The 18,821-nt window shown below is 46.8% G+C and overlaps 1 long non-coding RNA gene across 1 annotated transcript; it reads right to left on the reverse strand.

Moving 5' to 3' along the window:
• Positions 1-12,465: 12,465 nt before the first annotated feature.
• On the reverse strand, positions 12,466-18,122 carry LOC114487498 (uncharacterized). The gene is made up of 3 exons (XR_003682638.1): positions 18,097-18,122; positions 16,434-16,517; positions 12,466-12,527 (listed from the first exon to the last, which is right to left on the reverse strand). It is a non-coding gene; the product is annotated as an uncharacterized lncRNA (long non-coding RNA).
• Between the last annotated feature and the right edge of the window lie 699 nt (positions 18,123-18,821).

Below are 18,821 nucleotides of genomic sequence, written 5' to 3' on the forward strand. Positions count from 1 at the left end.
GGACACAGGGAGGGGGAAGGGTAAGCTGGGACAAAGTGAGAGAGTGGCATGGACATATATACACCACCAAATGTAAAATAGATAGCTAGTGGGAAGCAGCTGCATGGCTAGTGGGAGATCAGCTCAGTGCTTTGTGACCACCTAGAGGGGTGGGATAGGGTGGGAGGGAGGGAGACGCAAGAGGGAGGGGATATGGGGATATATATTTACATATAGCTGACTCACTTTGTTAACATTGTAAAGCAATTATACTCCAATAAAGATGTTAAAAAAAAAGTTATTACAAAACAGTGGATATGTTTCCCTGTGCTGTATAATATATCCTTGTTGCTTACATATTTTATGCATAGTAGTTTGTATCTCTTAATCCCACACCCCTGTCTTGCCCTTCCCACCTCCCTCTCCCCATTGGTAACCACCAGCTTGATGTCTATGTCTGTGAGTCTGTTTCTGTTTTGTTTTATACATCTGTTTGCTTTATTTTTAGATTCCACAAAAACAGACTCATAGATCAATGAAACAAAGTAGGGAAACCAGAAATAAACCCACACAACTATGGTCCATGGCCAATTAATCTACAACAAAGGAGGCAAGAATATGCAATGGAGAAAAGACAGTCTCTTCAATAAGTGGTGTTGGGAAAACTGGACATATAAAAGAATGAGATTAGATCATTTCCTCATACCATATGCAAAAATAAACTCGAGATGGATTAAAGATCTAAATATAAGACTTGAAGCCATAAACTCCTAGAAGAGAACATAGGCAGAACATTCTTTGACATAAATTGTACCAATATTTCTTTGGATCTGTCTCCTAAGGCAAAAGAAATAAAAGCAAAAATAAACAAATGGACATAATTAAACTTAAAAGCTTTTACACAGCAAAGGAAACCATTGACAAAACAAAAAGACATCCATGGGAATGGGAGGAAATATTTGCAAATGAAATGACCAACAAGGGGTTAATATCTAAAATATATAAACAGCTCATACAATTCAACAACAAAAAAACAAAAAACCCAATCCAAAAATGGGCAGAAGACCTGAACAGACATTTTTCCAAAGAAGACATACAGATGGCCAACAGGCACATGAAAAGATGCTCAACATCGCTAATCATCAAGAGAAATGCAAATCAAAACCACAGTGAGATACCACCTTACTCCTGTCAGAATGGCTGTCATCAAAAAGACCACAAATAACAAATGTTGGTGAGGATGTAGAGAAAAGGGAATCCTCCTACACTGTTGGTGGGAATGTAAATTGGAGCAGCCACTATGGAAAACAGTATGGAGGTTGCTCAAAAAACTAAAAATAGAACTACCAGATGATTCAGCAATTCCACTCCTGGGTATCTATTGAAAGAAAATGAAAACACTAATTTGAAAAGATACATGCACCCCAATGTTCATTTTTCCAAAGAAGACATACAGATGGCCAACAGGCACATGAAAAGATGCTCAACATCGCTAATCATCAAGAGAAATGCAAATCAAAACCACAGTGAGATACCACCTTACTCCTGTCAGAATGGCTGTCATCAAAAAGACCACAAATAACAAATGTTGGTGAGGATGTAGAGAAAAGGGAATCCTCCTACACTGTTGGTGGGAATGTAAATTGGAGCAGCCACGATGGAAAACAGTATGGAGGTTGCTCAAAAAACTAAAAATAGAACTACCAGATGATTCAGCAATTCCACTCCTGGGTATCTATTGAAAGAAAATGAAAACACTAATTTGAAAAGATACATGCACCCCAATGTTCATAGCAGCATTATTTACAATAGCCAAGGGATGGAAGCAAACCAAGTGTCCATCAACATACAGCTGAATAAAGAAGATGTGGTGTGTACACATATATACACAATGGAATATTACTCAGCCATAAAACATGAAATTCTGCCATTTGGAGTGACACGGATGGACCTAGAGAATATAATACTTTTGTGAAATAAGTCAGAGAAAGGCAGATACTGTATCACTTATGTGTGGAATCTCAAAAATAATACAAACAAGTGTATATAGCAAAATACAAACAGACTCACAGATATATCGAAAACAAATAGAACGTTTAAAGATAGAATGCGGGCTGGTCACAGGCCTCCTAGGAAGCAGGGGTGAGGGTGTTCTCCCTTCTCCGGATGAGCTGGGATTCTTCCTGGACTTCTAGGCAGGAGTCATCAGTACCTCCTCTGTGCCTCCACAGCTCTTGGTTTATTTGTCTATAACTGCACCCAGTCAGCACACATTTGTTGAGCACTCAGTATGTGCTAGGCACCTGGGGATATATATTTATGAAATGACCAACTCAGCCCCTTTCTGCAGGGACCTTCAAAGTCTATTGGATGTAAAGCGATTATACTCCGATAAAGATGTTTAAAAAAAAAAAAGTCTATTGGAAGAACTCATCACCTTGTATTATGATGCTACACACACACATCTATGTCTGCTTCACCAGGAGCCCAAACAGCACAGCAAAACAGCCTTCCAGACCCAGTAGGTGCTCAATAAAATTTGCTGAATGAATGAAACAGGTTGGAGGAAAAGGCTGTTCTCCAGGCCCAGGCCTCTGAAAGCTCCCAGTGAAAGATCTACCCTGAAGAAACCTGACACTCTTCTATTTGTCAGAATTGGGACACAAATTTCCCACTGCCATCTTCCCCATGACTTACAAACGGATTGACTTCCCAGCCACAAATGAGTGAATGAATACATGAATCAGTAATTTAAGAGCAGCTTAAATTTCTGGGTCAGAGACACCCTGAAAAGAAAGTAAAATGATTGTTCAAAAGATGAGATGCCCGGAAGTGGCAGTTTCTAACTGCTGAGAAGGAGTCTATTTTTAACCAGCCATTGCATAAGAATTTAAGAAATGTCTTTTGAAAAACTGAAATGAAGACAAAACGGGAACCCAGGAACAGATGGGAATGTTCCAACCCCTTTCAGCCGTGCCCATCTATCATCTGCATGAGTGCAAATATCCAGGACACAAAAACAAACACCCACAAGGAGATGCGTAAACATTCAAGCACATACGTGTCTCACGCGTGCAGGGCCACCTATGACCAGGAAGACAACTGGTGTCTTTTGGTTTTAACAAATTAGCTCTTGAAAGGAGAAACGTATTTTATAGGCAAAATAGCGTACAGTGATTTCATAGGCAAAATTAGTATAAACTTACTGGGCTTTTGTTAAGTAGGTGCGTTCTCCTGCTATATTTAAAACGATCGCCTTGATGCCTGATTTTACACAAATCAAACAGGGCCTCCCGACTTTGGAAGACAGTTTATCTGATGGAGTGAACAGCTCTTTTCATCTGTAAGGAAATAATGTGGAAAAGTCAAATGTTTACATCCCTTCCCAAACAATGTTACATCCAACAGGAAAAACAAGTACGAAACATATGTAAGACTCCACCACACAACTCATCTCACTCTCGGTGAACTGCGCTCCACCACTAGACAGTCTAGGGAGAGAGAAACTGCTTCACCTGTAACAAAAGCAGCCTTCGTGGTCACCCAAAGAACGTGGAATCAGCTCTGCGGCCTGGCGTCCGTGGGAGCACAGAATGCTCTAGAAGGGAGTGTACAGCTCTCTCTCACTTCATAGGCAAGGAAACGGAGGCCTGCAAAGCTTGCAGACTTAACGTGAGGTCCGGGAACACCTTTAACTACATTCAACAGGTTGCTTGTCGTCCCAGACACCTTCTCCACCCGTCTTCCTCCATCTGTTGCTGGAGGCCCACCTGTGTGGGCTTGTCTCCAATGTGGTCCCCGGATGAGCAGGCATCAGTAGCGCCTGGGATCTTGTTAAACATGCAAATTCTCAAGCCCCACCTTAGACCTACTGAATTAGAAGCTTTGGGGTGGGGTCCAGCCATGTGTTTGGCCAAGCCTTCCAGGGGATGCTGACATTCGTTAAGGTTAGAGAGACACATCTGTTAGAGAGACGGGTTTCTTAACCTCTGGCTTCCCCGGCTGGGCCTCGGCCAAGGGGAAGCCCTGGCAGGAGGTCCCCAGACTCACTTAAGAGGAGTTAAGGGTATTTTTTTCCCCAGGTTCCCTCCCTGTGAGATTGCCTAGGACTGGCTGCATCCGTGCACCAAAGGTCGCTGTACCTCTCAGGACAGTCTCTGAGCTGTGGGACTCATTCCTTCTTGACCCAGTAACTACCCCCTCCCCTGACTCTACACGTCTAGGGATGGTAACAATCCCTACTGCTGGCTCTAAAGTACTGCTCCATCCTTGGTGATTCCCCATCCATATCTTTGTAAAGGGTTCCTTTACTCAGCCCTCCTCTAATTATCCTGATTTAGATGTGCTTCCTGGGATCCTCACCTGATACAGAGAGAAATACGCTTGTCTGGGGTGATGGGTAAGGAGCACAGCTTTTATGAAATTTTTCTAACTTGGAATAAGACTCTTTTTGCTTCTCTCCAACTTCAATAACAGGAACGACTTTGGGAGAGTTCCAAATACCATATTTACAGCAAAAGAGCATCACATTTATTTATGCTAAACATGACCATTGATGTTTATTGTGTAATTTTCAAGACACAGCTGTTTCTCCCCAGAGGTCACCTAGTCGGCATTTCTTCTTTTCATCCTCTCCCCGCTCACTGTTGCACAACATGGAGCAAAAGATGTGGCTTATGCTGACTCAGACCTGATGTGCTTTTACCTGCCGGTCTATCTCCTAAGGCCTTTGCTCCCAGACGCTTCCTTCCCTTTAAATTCACCCTGCCTAGGGCTTCCCTGGTGGCGCAGTGGTTGAGAATCCGCCTGCCGATGCAGGGGACACGGGTTCGTGCCCCGGTCCGGGAGGATCCCACGTGTCGCGGAGCGGCTGGGCCCGTGAGCCATGGCCGCTGAGCCTGCGCGTCCGGAGCCTGTGCTTCGCAACGGGAGAGGCCACAGCAGTGAGAGGCCCGCGTACCACACACACACACACACACACACAAACACAAAACAAAAATAAATTCACCCTGCCTCTTGTTTGTTGTTGTTTTGGGGCCTTTTTTTGTGGCGAAATACACATAACATAAAGCTTACCATCTTATAACCATTTTTAAGTGTATGGTTCAGTGGCATTAAGTACGTTCTCATTGTTGTGCAACCATCACCACTGGCCATCTACACACTCTTTTTATCTTGCAAAACTGAAACTCTGTATCCATGAAACAATAACTCCCCACCCCTGCCCCCAAGCCTCTGACAGCCAGCATCCTACTTTAGGAATTGACTACTCTAAAGACCTCACATAAGTCAGTCTTACAGAATTTGTCCTTCTGTGATTGGCTTATTTCACTGAGCATAATGTCCTCAAGATTTATTCATGTTGTAGGATGTGTCAGGATTCCCTTCCTTTTGGGGGATGAATAAAATTTCACTGTATGAATAGACCACATTGGTTTATCCATTCATCCATCAACGGATGCTTAGGTTTCTTCCACCTTTTGACCATTATGAATAACGCTACTATTAACAAGGATGTACAGATATCCATTCACGTCCCTTCTTTCAGCCCTTTCAGGTACATACCCAGAAGCGGCACTGCCGCATCACATGGTAGTTCTATTTTTACTTTTCTGAAGAACCTCCGTACTGTTTTCCATAGCAGCGGCACCATCTTACATTCCCACCAACAGTGTACAAGGGTTCCCTTTTCTCCACATCCTCACCGGCTACTTTTTGATAGCAGCCATCCTAATGGGTGGGCGGTGGTACCTCATTGTAGGTTTTTAAAAAGTGTTATCTCCTCCACCTAGAATGCCCTCCCTATACGCCCATTAATCTCCTCCTTCTTTGTATTATCTTAACACTTCGTATTTCGAGCATCTACCATTCCCCCCTCCCTGTCTCCTTCAGGCTTTTATCTGCCGGTCTCCTCAGTCTGGATGCCAGTTCCTTTAGGGCAGCTGCCTCGGCTTGTTCATCTTTGTATCTTCCATTGTGTTTGGCTCAAGGCATTGCACAGGCTCATCCAGTTAGTGGCAAAACCAAAATCAGACCCAGGTTTCTCAGCTCTCAACCAAATACTTTTTCTGCCGCTGAGGAACAGTGGAACCACATTAAAAAAAAAAACAAAAACAAACAAACAAACAAACAAAGACATTGTGCTGTGTTTGAAAAGGAGATCTGGCTTCCTGACATTAACTACTGGCCGTCAGTTTCTTACCAACACATTCACAGTAAGCATACCAACAACATCGTGCTCTCAAATACGTAGAGTTCGTGCCGTGGTTCGCGAGGACGAGTGACAGGATTTCTGGCAATCAGCCCTGAACTGTGGTGCCACAAGCTGCACGTGAACCGACTCTCCCTTTGGACCAGATACAGGCGGGTCGTGTTTTCACCATTAGAGCTTGTCCTGATCTGTTTTAATCCTGATGTGTTTTCATGGGCTCTCTTTCCTCTGAGGGATTGATACTCCTGTGTCCCTCTTGCCTGATAAAGATGTCAGTGTTCTCACAGAAAAGCCAGAAAGTAAGTTACAGGGCAGGAAGGATATCTAATCTGGTGTTGAAGTCTTTCATGATGCTGTAAGGGAACTGGCCCCAGCATCTCCCAGGCATCCGCTTGTTTTCCTCCAATCTGCGGGATGAATTCCTCAATTGTTTTGCCCTCATGTCAACTCTTTAGAGTTTTAGCCACAGGAGTCTCCTGGAGATTATGATTTAAGCCCCTGATCAAGCAGCCGACATCCTGCTGACAAGACCGCTGTAAGCTCCAACGGCCACTCAGATCTTCCAAAAAGCATCTTTCTTATCACTTCAGGGAAGAGGCCTCCCTTTGGGGCACTGAAGCACCATGTGGGATGTAGTGAGGTCACAGGATAAAGGCGATTTCCTGCTTTCAGTCTCTTTGATTTCTTCTTTAGAGAATCTGAGAGGAAAGGAGAGAGAGATGGGAAAGCCCACGTTGCTCCTTTCAAAGGTCTTCTCAGGGAACCTGCCACCCTGAGCAGGGCTTGAGTTCGTCATCATGACGAGTTCCATATACCCTTGGAAGAGAGTTGCGATGGTGGGAGAGGCCACACAGAGCAATCTGATGAGTCCCCACTGCGGGATCTGGACGGTGAGGCCAGGCATTAACAGCCAAAACCTCCCTGCGGGCCCTTCACGTTGCAAGTGAATGAATCACGACCTGTTGTTGTTTTTGGAGGCACATCTTGACCTCTGTGGTGGACGCTGCTGCTCTTCCTGCCGCCAGAATTCCTGTCGGTACTTGTTTCAGCGGGAGCACGGAGCATCTCATCTGTGTCTTGGAGAGATGGAACGTGGCACAGTTTTTCCAGGGGTGGGCTGCCATTTTTCACGAAAAATTCCAGACGTTCCCTTGTTAGACACAACTTGCTTTGATCGCCAGGCCCCCTCCTGGTGAGATGCACTGTCCTCAGTCACCCTCGAGCCTCGCGGGACGTGGACTCCTTGTCAAAGACTTTCCTCCCGCCGCAGTCGGTCCTTCCACCCATGTCTGGACTGATCCCCATCCAGGAGAAAAACACGGGGCAGTTGCTGTCATCTGATTTCAAAATACACCATTTGGGGGCCAAATCTAACTCAAATTTGAGTTTCCGTCTGTGCCTGCATTCGGCTGCCACCATGATGGGCCAGGAGGAGGGGGGCGTTTACGGTACGGTGGTCAGGAGCGAAGCCTTCAGAATCCTACTGTTTGCTTTCATGGCTTGTCTCTGCCATTAGCTGTGTAACCTTGGGCCAGTTACTTGATCTCACTGAACGTCAGTTTGTTCGTCTGTAAAATGGAGAGGTCATCTCATCCAATCTCCACAGCAATCATGCCAAACGAATCCACACAAAACATTTAGTGCAGTACCAGACACTACTAGTGAGTAGAGGATACTGGATTTACCTGGTATGAAAGTAACTTCATAGAGTGAGCTTTAGTAACACAACGTAGTCATAAGAAGCCATTTCCAGGGACTTCCCTGGTGGTCCAGTGGGTAAGACTCTGCGCTCCCAATGCAGGGAGGCTGGGTTCGCTCCCTGGTCGGGCAACTAAGATCTCGCGTGCATGCGCAACTGGGAGTCCACATGCCGTGACTGAGAGGTCCACATGTCGCAACTAAAGATCTCACACACCGCGGCGAGGATCCCACGTGCAGCAGCTAAGACCCGGCACGGCCTAAATAAATAAATATTTTTAAAAAAGAGAAAGAAAATAAGTCATTTCCAGAGCTCTCTGCCATAAAGAGCCTTGATCCCTGGAGCACCAAGAGGGACCCTCAGATTTATTCTCAACCCCTCAACCCTTTACTGTTCTTTTTTTTTTTTGTGGTACGCGGGCCTCTCACTGCTGTGGCCTCTCCCGCTGCAGAGCACAGGCTCTGGACGCGCAGGCTCAGCGACCATGGCTCACGGGCCCAGCCGCTCCGCGGCATGTGGGATCCTCCCGGACCGGGGCACGAACCCGCGTCCCCTGCATTGGCAGGCGGACTCCCAACCACTGCGCCACCAGGGAAGCCCCAACCCTTTACTGTTCTTATTTATTTACTCAGTTCCTCCATCGCCCAGACCTGCCCTTGTCCAAAGGCTCAGTGGCCTCCTCGCTGCCTATTTCATTCAGGACCTGATGGTGAAACTAGACAAATGGGCAAGCTGTTCCAAGGTGTGAATTCCTTCAACACCTTCAGGGCATGTGCCAGCCCCGTGCTAGACGTTAGGGATACACCTTGAGCCAGGGGGACGTGGTCTCTAACCTCATGGAGCTTACTTGGATTTGAGGGTAACGTGGTCCCTCTGCTCTAGCCACACCACTTCTGCTTATTCAATGTCCTGAATATGTCAAGCACATTCCTGCCTCAGGGCCTTTGCACTGGCTGTTTCTGCCACTTGAACACTATGTGCCCAGACATCTTCATAGCTTGTTCCCCTAATTCCTTTGAGCTGATGATAAAACAAGCGTTCCCTTGTCAGATGTCTTTCCTAATCACTTTATCTAAAATAGGCTTCCGGCCTCTATTCGTCTCTGCCGTCCCTGTTTTATTTCTTTATAGCACTTATTAGCACATGACATATAACTGAATCTCTATTTGTTAACTGCTTATCTCTTTCCACTAAGATGTAAACTCCAGAGAGCAGAGACCTTGCCTATTTTGTTTACTACTGTATCCCCGGTACCCAGAGCCATGCCTAAGACATCCTGGGTGCTCAGATAATATTCAGTGATGAATGAGTAAATAAAAACAAATACTTAAACATGCAATTACAGGCTAATGAGCTGAGTGTGAGATTGGAGATACACAGGATGGTATAGGAGCCCATGTGAAGGGTGCTCAACTCAGAAGCAGAGGCCAAAGCAGGGGCAGGAGGAAGTTCGAAGGAACGGTCTGTGCAAAGGCCCAGGGATGGAAGGGAGCATGGTGCACTCGAGAGTCTGGGGGTCTTCAGGGTGGTTGGAACGCATCATAAAGGGACAAGAAATAAGGCCAGAGGTACCAGTTCGCAGGGCAGGCTTTCTAGTCCTGGTGTCTCCCTGTCATCTCACACTCTCTTGGTGGCTGAAGCAGGTAATTAACAATCAGGTAGTGACCCAAGTGCTAGGATAGAAACTGCATGCCTAAAAATAAAGGAAAATAGAAGAAACCACAGGCTTAGGCTGGCATGGAGTGAAACAGGTAAAAACACGAGAATGATTAGTACTTTAAACTTGTGTTACACTAGGTTAATAAATTCCATGTATTCATTTATTCTTGAAAATTCTTTAACTTATTCTTTTAACTTAGCAAATATTCACTACCTACCCTGTGCTAGGCACCGTCTAGCCACAGAGGTGATTAACCCAGACAGATGACGTACTCCCCACCCTCATACAGCTTACTGTCCAGTGGGGTGAAAGAAGGAAAAACAAACAAACCAAGAAAACAAAGAAAGAAAATCACTGCAAGCTGTAATAAAATCTGAAGGAAATCAATAAGAAGCCAGACAGGACACCTGCCAGCAGCAGAATGGCATGAACCCTGTGAGCAGCCGACTTACCCAAAGATGACCAGGTGAGTGGTCGGGGATGCTTGAGGGGGCCGTAGAAAGGGTCACAGTCATGCTTCCTGTCTCCCTTCCTGGCACGGGTGACAGTTACCTAGAAATGCTTCTGTGAGGGCCTGACCAGAGAATCTTCACTGGTGGGTTACTGGGAGGGACATCCATTTTATTCCAAAACCTCTCCTTTGCATCTAATCACTGGCCAGTTCTCCTTCCAAGAGGTACCAAGAACATCCCCTTCTGTCTCCAGGACCTTTGGGGCTGTCGAAACTGTCCCAGCCCACTCTTTTTTTCTTTTCCATTATGGTTTATTACAGGATACTGAATATAGTTCCCTGTGCTATACAGTAGGACCTTGTTGTGTATCCATCTTACATATCAATATAATAGTTTGCATCTGCTAATCCCAAACTCCCACTCCATTCCCCCCGTGCCCCCTCCCTCTTCGCAACCACAAGTCTGTTCTCTGGGTCTGTGAGCCTGTTTCTGCCTTGTAGATAAGTTCCTTTGTGTCATATTTTAGATTCCACATATAAGTGATATCATATGGTATTTGTCTTCGTCTAACTTACTTCACTTGGTATGACCATCTCTAGGTCCATCCATGTAGCTGCAAATGCCAGCCCACTTTTCAGGGTCGTCTCTCGGTTCCTTTGCCGCTAGTTCATTTAGGACAACAGGTATAAATGCGCCCTCTTCACAGACTGTGCAGTGCAGGGCATAGGGCCCCCCAGAAGGCGGGGGCTCCCCTCTCCTGGAGTTAGATCAATGCAGTGAGTCACCAATGTCTCCTGAGGCCTGCTGGGCTGACGCTGTTCTAGACTCATCTTCCTCTCCCCACGGGGTTCACTTTATGATGAAGAACGGGCAAAGGGCCACTTCCTGGGGTTGTCAGTGGGACCCCAATAGAAATGGGCCCCTCACTGGGTGTGGGATTGCTCTGGTTGCGTTCCCTCTCAGGCTGCACCTGTGTGCTCCCCCTACACTCCACAAATGTCCTCCCGCCACAGGGACCACCTCAGGAATCTCCCTTCCTCCCCTGGAATCTCTCCCGTCAGAAAGGTTCCTTCCCTCTCACCCCACCAAGGATGTCTAAGTATGTCCCGCCCATGACCCATTCCCTTCAATACACCTGCCTTGTGACCCCAAGTCCAGCGAACTGTCTTGCTGTTTGTCCTTGGGTTCCTACGAATACCTGTGGGCAGAATTATCAGCAAACTTCGAAAGGTCAAGACCTATCTGTGTGTTTGGAACAATTGTTATGACAAGGCAAATGTGAATCCAGAAAATGAGCAAATTTACATAAGCACACCCAAGACGGCACCTGTCCCAGAGAAGGGCCAACGGAAAGCAGTTATCAGTCAAGAATAGACTGTTTTTATATGTATAACGGAATCACTTTTCAGTGCACCTGAAACTGACACAACATTGTAAATCAACTATACTTCAATTTCAAAAAAAGAAAAAAAATCATATTCCAGAAAAGAAGAATAGGTCGTTTTAAACTCTGTATTTGCTTTCTGGGGGAAGAAATACGTGAATACGGTCTGGAAGGGCGTAGGGTGACTCTTCCCCCCCAGCTATACGATTCCCCCTGGCGACAGCCACTGCCAACCGTTGCTTGTGCATTTTCCATAGGTTTTGTGAAGAGCTTCTTAATAAGTGAGGCTTTCACTGTGGAGACCAAATTACCATAACCTGGCTTCACAGTTACTTGTGGAAACGATCGTCTTCCCTCTCCTGATTCCAGCCAATCCCCATTATCACCTGCACGTTTCCATTGCGTTATTCCCTTCTGAAAGAGAAGACGAATAAAGGTCACAAAAAGGCTTTGAAGGAATGTAGACTCTCCACTGTGGCCAAGGTTAGCAGGAATCATATTTGGCTCGGAGCCCCTTCAGAGCTCTGAGCCCGAAGCCAATTTCTCTATAATGGAATCGTTCCCTAATTGTTCCCTAATGGAAAGGAATTATAATGTTTGATATGATAATTATATATTGTAGAATCTATTTATAGAAAAAAATAAATGCACCATTGCTAGTACAATAGCAGAAATATACACATATAAAGGTGGTGGGACTATTTGTGAATTGCTTGCTTGCTTTCTTCTACTTTCTAAATATTCTTTAATGTGCTTTATAATCAAAATATATATACTATCCAATTTGCAATACTTTGATTTAATTTTATCTGGCATTGACTTTGCATGTGTATTTAAATATTAATTACACTCCACTGAAAGAGGAGAGGTAATAAACTCTTCCATTAACACAAACACATTGAGCAAATGAAATCCACTCCGTTCTGGCCTGTATGTTTATTTCTTGAGAGCATATACAGCATCACAGAAACTGATGATTCTCTGCCAGGCCTAAGCGTTGGGCTCACCTGGGAATCTTTAGAAAAATCCAGAGGCATAGGTCCTGCCCACAGAGATTCTGACGTCGTTCTGTGGTGTGGCCTGGTTTGGGGTTTTGATAGGCCTCCCAAGTAATTCTAACATGGAATCGAGTTTGAAAATCACTGTTTTAAAAAAAGAAAACAGGAGTGAACCTCGCTGAGAATTTACTAAAATAAAACATCCAAGAGAGTGTCTTTATGAACTACAGCCAATCTTGCTCAAATTGGCAGAAAAATCTAGCATTTTGGCAGTTCAAGAATGAAAAATACCCTAGAATTTAAAGTTTCTTGGAAATAATCACGACCCTCCTTACTCAGCATGTGCCTGGCATTTTACATATATCACCTCTAATGTGCGTGAGAGCTCTAGGCGTTAAATAGCGCGGGACCTCAGCTCCCTGACCAGGGATCGAACCCTGACCCCAGCACTGGAAGCTCAGAGTCCTAACCACCGGACCGCCAGGGAAGTCCCCAGTACCCATTTTATTTTTATTTTTATTTATTTTTATTTTTTTGTGTGGTACGCGGGCCCCTCACTGCTGTGGCCTCTCCCGTTGCGGAGCGCAGGCTCCGGACGCGCAGGCTCAGCGCCCGTGGCTCACGGGCCCAGCGGCTCCACGGCACGTGGGATCCTCCCGGACCGGGGCACGAACCCGCGTCCCCTGCATCGGCAGGCGGACTCTCAACCGCTGCGCCACCAGGGAAGCCCCCCAGTACCCATTTTAAAAGATGAGTTTCAAAGAATTTACGCAATGTGCCCCCAAACACTCAGCCAGTAACAGAAGGGGCTGGGGGCTTACAACTCTGATGCAGAAGCCTGCGCTTACTTCCCACCCCACGTCACTTCCACTTAAGAATAAAAGATGCAACTGTCACGCAGAACAATGCACAAAGTATGATCTAACTTTCGTTAAAACAAACAGTTCTCAGTGTGCGTGCCTGGAAGAGATCCAGGTGGATGGTCACCACCCTGCTGACCCCCTCCTGGGGGGGCAGGCCCAGCGATTTTTGCTTTACATACTTTAAATATTTCTGTTGTTTGGATGTTTTTACAAGGAGCGTTAGTTCTCTTTGTAAAGTATAACCTATAAAATACTAATACTGGAGTAACCGTCACCAGCAGTTGGGGCTCAAGGGTGAACTTCTCAAGTCCAGTCCAGGGTTCCCTAAACTTTTGTCCTCTTCATCATCGACCACGAGTCACAGTCCTGCCTCGGGGGGATTCACACAGAAGGAACAGTGTGTGTACTATACCTACATTATATTACCTATAATCATTATAGTAATCTAGGCATTGCTGTGCCATACGGCAGAAACTAACACAACATTGTAAATCAACTCTACTCCAATAAATAATTAATAAAAAATATTCTATGCAGTTCTTTACACTAAAAGATCTTTAAATTTCTTCCTTATTTAAAAACCTGGCAGGACTTCCCTGATGGTGCAGAGGTTAAGAATCTGCCTGCCAAGGCAGGGGACACGGGTTCGAGCCCTGGTCCGGGAAGATCCCACACGCCATGGAGCGACTAAGCCCGTGCGCCACAACTACTGAGCCTGAGCTCTAGAGCCCACGAGCCACAACTACTGAGCCCGCGTGCCACAACTACTGAAGCCCGCACACCTAGAGCCCGTGCTCCGCAACAAGAGAAGCCACGGCAACGAGAAGTCCGTGCGCCACAACGAAGAGTAGCCCCCACTCGCCGCAACTAGAGAAAAGCCCGCGTGCAGGAATGAAGACCCAACGCAGGCAAAAATAAATTTTCAAAAAAGATTTAAAAAAAAACAACTGGCATTTTTGCGGATGGGGAACCGCGGTCCAACTCAAGCAATACTTCCACGGCTGTTTACACGGCTTCAAAGTTTCCGAATTCCAAATCTCCTTTCCTGGCACTAGCCCTGCTCCAACTCTGCATTCTGGGGAGGTTGGTGACTTCCCACGAAGTCACACTGGACAAAGATTGGGTCATTTTTAAAGCTTGTTTGCTCTTTCAACCATGAGGGGGAAAAAAGTCCAAATCAGTCAAAACAAAACGGCAACCCTGTGTGTCCAGAGATGTCCATGGAGAAAGTGGAGATAAACAAGCCGCACTCCTGCGTCTCCTGACAGCACTGTGTCTCAGCTCACTCTTTAAAAGCTGCAGGGTGCCAGGCCCTGGGTTTTATCAGACCCCCTCAGCTATCCCCACAGCTCTGCCAGAACTCACTGCAGGGGACCAAGAGCCCATCGTGTGGTTTCCAAACATCAGGGCAGGCCTCGGTCACAAACAGTTCCATGTTTTTGTTTTTAGCATAAGATAGAACGAATAAACCCTGCGGACTGCTTGGTCCTCAACGGTATTGATGAGGGGAAATTGCAGATCACAGAGACACGCTTTAAACTGACAGGATGTACATGAGCCAGACGTAATTAACCGGGCAGGACCAAGGGAAAAGAACCTGCTCTCGAACACCTGTTGAAACCCTCCGTGCAACTTCCCAAATAAAAACTCCAGGATTGGGGCTTCCCTGGTGGCGCGGTGGTTGCGCGTCCGCCTGCCGATGCAGGGGAACCGGGTTCGCGCCCCGGTCTGGGAGGATCCCACGTGCCGCGGAGCGGCTGGGCCCGTGAGCCGTGGCCGCTGCGCCTGCGCGTCCGGAGCCTGTGCCCCGCAACGGGAGAGCCCACAACAGTGAGAGGCCCGCGTACCGCAAAAAAAAAACAGAAAAAAAACCTCCAGGATTTAACTGCTACCTCTGACATAGTATAAAATAAGGAACAGCCACTTCCTGGAGAAAGTTGACTATCAGTTGAAGGGAAAGGAGAGATTGATTTTCCCCCTGCAGGAAGCAGGGAGAGCCTCGTGGCCAGCCCTTTCATGTGAACACGTAGCCCGGAGAGCGGGGTTCAGGCCGAGTTAATTAGCAGCGTCTACTTGGGAGAAAGTTCCAAGCAGGATGCTGAGGTGGAAGGAGGGGCAGGCCAGAGCTCACGTAGGGGCCGACCCGTCCTGCTGGGCCTCTGACGACAAAGGGAACGCAGAGCCTGGGTGAAAAGGGGGTACTGGCATTGAAGCGAGAAAAGACACGTGCTCTCCCTCCCCCCCCCCCCACACACACACAGCATGGGAACACGAAACAAACGATGGGAAGTGTGATGAAAAAGATCTAGGTCCCAAGAGGAGCCAGATTAGAGAAATGCTCCAGTGTGAGCAACGGGTCACATACTTGGAAGTGGGCACAGCCCGAAATGAAGGGCCCGGTCAGCCTTCTTCTGAAGAGGGAGAAGTAACTGGTGAGGGGAGAGAGTGCGTGTAAAGAGAGGAGACGGGGACTTCCCAGGTGGTGCAGTGGTTAGGAGTCCGCCCGCGAATGCAGGGGACACGGGTTCAATCCCTGGTCCGGGAAGATCCCGCACGCCACAGAGCAACTAAGCCCGCGCGCCACAACTACTGAGCCCGCGCGCCTAGAGCCCGTGCTCTGCAACAAGAGAAGCCACCGCAACGAGAAGCCCGTGCACCGCAAAGAAGAGTCGCCCCCGCTCGCCACAACTAGAGAAAGCCCGCGCGCAGCATCGAAGACCCAACGCAGCCAAAAATAAAACAAATAAATAAATTTATTAAAAAAAAAAAAAAAAAGAGAGAGAGGAGAGACGAACTTTTCGTGACTATTAGAGGCTGTTTATCAGGTAGTTGGAGTGCGTGGGGGGATGGGAGCGTCCCGGAATGAAAGTCTTCATCGGAGAAAGAGCTCAAGGCCTCAGGGCCGGTTCCGGGATTAGAAAGGATGAAGCAAGAATCAGAATCAGGGGAAGTGAGAGGGCAACATGGGTGGGGGCAGAGGGGGGCAGCAGCTAACACTTAGGGAGCAGCTCCTATGGACCAGGCAGCAGCCCTTACCCTTCAGCTACACCATCTCTCTTTTCTCCATAAACTTGAGGTAGCTTCTAGAAAATTCTACTCCATGGAGGAGGCATTCTGAGGCTACAGAAAATTAAGTAATAGGATCAGCTTACATAGCCATTCAAGGAGGTGGAGGTGGGAATCTCACCTCACTGCAGCCTTGATGCCAAAGCCCCTTGCTCCGTCCCCTTCACCATGCTGTCACTTAAGGCGGGGACAAGCCATGGAATACCTTAAAAAAACAAAACAAAACGAAACAGCCTGAGAAAGTTGAGAGCAATAGGAAAGTATCGAATCAGTCTGACTGACCCTCTCAAGGGCTCTGACATCTTAAGATGCATGGCCTACGTGACACGGTGCCTGAGTAGGAGAGTTTAACATTTTGGCATATTGTTTTTCTGGGTGTGGTGCGCTATTGTTACAGGCTGCACACCCAGACAACATTGTGTGAGGGTTGCTGCTTACCTGGAAACTCCAGGCACCGGGATTCTAACTGCAAGAGTCAGAAGGGGTCCACCCTGTGCAGGTATCTTGCTGTAATAACAGCTGGCAGCTGTCTGTGACCCAGGACTTTATGAAGATGACAGAAGGAAGTATCGAGGATGCTTGAACCCACACTACGCAATAAGACCAATGCAGGTATTTCTAGATAACTTACAACTTGATGCAACAAACTGTACATGATATAGGAAGGAGTTTTGGCATAAACTCCCAAATTCTTCTCCCTGAAGGGTAAGAAAAACTCTCTAGCCAGGGGTGGCTCAGAGAACGTTCTGGTCTGAAGTCCTCTACATCTTGGGTTTTCATGTTCTGGTGTTCTCCTAAGCTTATGCCACGTTAGTCTCATGTCTCTACATGGGACTCGCTCAAATTTCACTTTATGCTGTAAATACTCAGTAATAATATTCCTAAGGAGATTTGTTCTCTGCCATGGGCTCACCCAAATGCCTTCTACTCCTGACTGTTGCTTTGCAAAGGGTTTCTCTACCAGAAAGTCTGAAAACCCATGGTTCTGGCCAGTGGTATTTGGATTCCGCCCAGTTTGTGTCAGAAGAGATTGTATTCAGCTTCTTCTGATGGAAAGAGTGACCTCTTTATTTGGGACCCTCCTCTGATCAAGAACAGGGATGCTGGGACACTTGGTGTGTAGTGTATCACAAATCTTTAGGAATAACAGTTCAGGGGGCTTCCTATTAACTATTTCATCCTCAGTATTGTGGAGGCTGCACTACGATATGCTGCTAAAGGCCCCAGTGGGTCTAGGCCCTTAAAAGAAAACCATCCAGGTTTTGATAGTAGGGGAAATAATTTAATTTAAGTGAAATGTGAACACCTTTGATGTGCTAGGTGCTATGTTCGGAGCTTCACATACATGCTTTTATTTAGTCCTAGAATGTCTTTATGAGGTGGGTGTTCTATGCCCATCTTACAGATGAGGAAACCGAGACTCTAAGAAATTAGCTGGCTTGCACAAGGTCAAGGTCACACAGCCACTAGGAGACCAGAAGATCTAGGATTTCAAAAATTTTATGGTGGTGGTGCTGAAAACGCATAACATAAAATTTACCATCTTAACTATTTTTAAGGTATAGTCCAGTAGTGTTAACTCTGTTCATATTACTCTGTTCATTAACTCTGTTAACTCTGTGCAAAAGATTTCTGGAATTTTTTCACCTTGCCAAACTGAAACTCTAAATCCATTGAACAATAACTCCCCATCCCCCCTCCCTGTAGTCCCTGGCAACCGTGAGTCTACTTTCTGTCTCTGTGAGTTTGACTACTGTGGATACCTCTTATAAGTGGAATCATACCTAGTATTTCTCTTTCTGTGACTGGCTAGTTTCACTTAGCATAATGTCCTCAAGATCCATCCATGTTGTAGCATGAGACAGAATTCCCTTTCTTCTTCAGGCTCTGCAATATTCCACTGTATTCATACACTACATTTTCTTTACAGAGCTAGGGTTTTAATCCAAGCTCGGGAGGCTCCAGATCCCATGCTCCTCTCTTGTGCGTAAACCACGTTCCCTGGTCAGTGTTTTAAAGAGAATTGTAAATTTCACATTCTACATTAAGTGCAAGAGAAGTGAGACCGCGGTGTCCCGGCTCCGCTCTCAGCGTTGCAAGCCCAGAGGTGGGGTGGCAGAGGGCTGCCTGACTTACACGCTTCCCGGGGAAGCACCCCGACCTCCTCCTCGCACAGAGCCCAGCTCGCCACACCTCCCATCACTGCCTCCTGACACACGCCTGCTCCAGCACACGCCCGGGCCTCTCCTCTGCTGTATGTCACGTACCAAGGTCTCCGGGACGTCTCCGGCTGAATATAAATAGCCCTGAGACCTCAAACTCCCCACCCTTCCTCACCCAGCCTTCCCTGTTGCCCAACTTCCCCTGTGGGCTGTGCCAGTGTCCTGATGCTTCTGCAAACCTGCAGCCTGGAAATCTCTGCCGCCTCTCCGGTTTTCATCGCTCACCAGCCACTGCCGAGGACAGCAGCTTCCTCCTCGGCAGCCCGAATCTTTCCCTTCCCCAGAAT

Source organism: Physeter macrocephalus, chromosome 13 (genome assembly GCF_002837175.3).
Source record: "Physeter macrocephalus isolate SW-GA chromosome 13, ASM283717v5, whole genome shotgun sequence".
Taxonomy (NCBI): Eukaryota; Metazoa; Chordata; class Mammalia; order Artiodactyla; family Physeteridae; genus Physeter; species Physeter macrocephalus.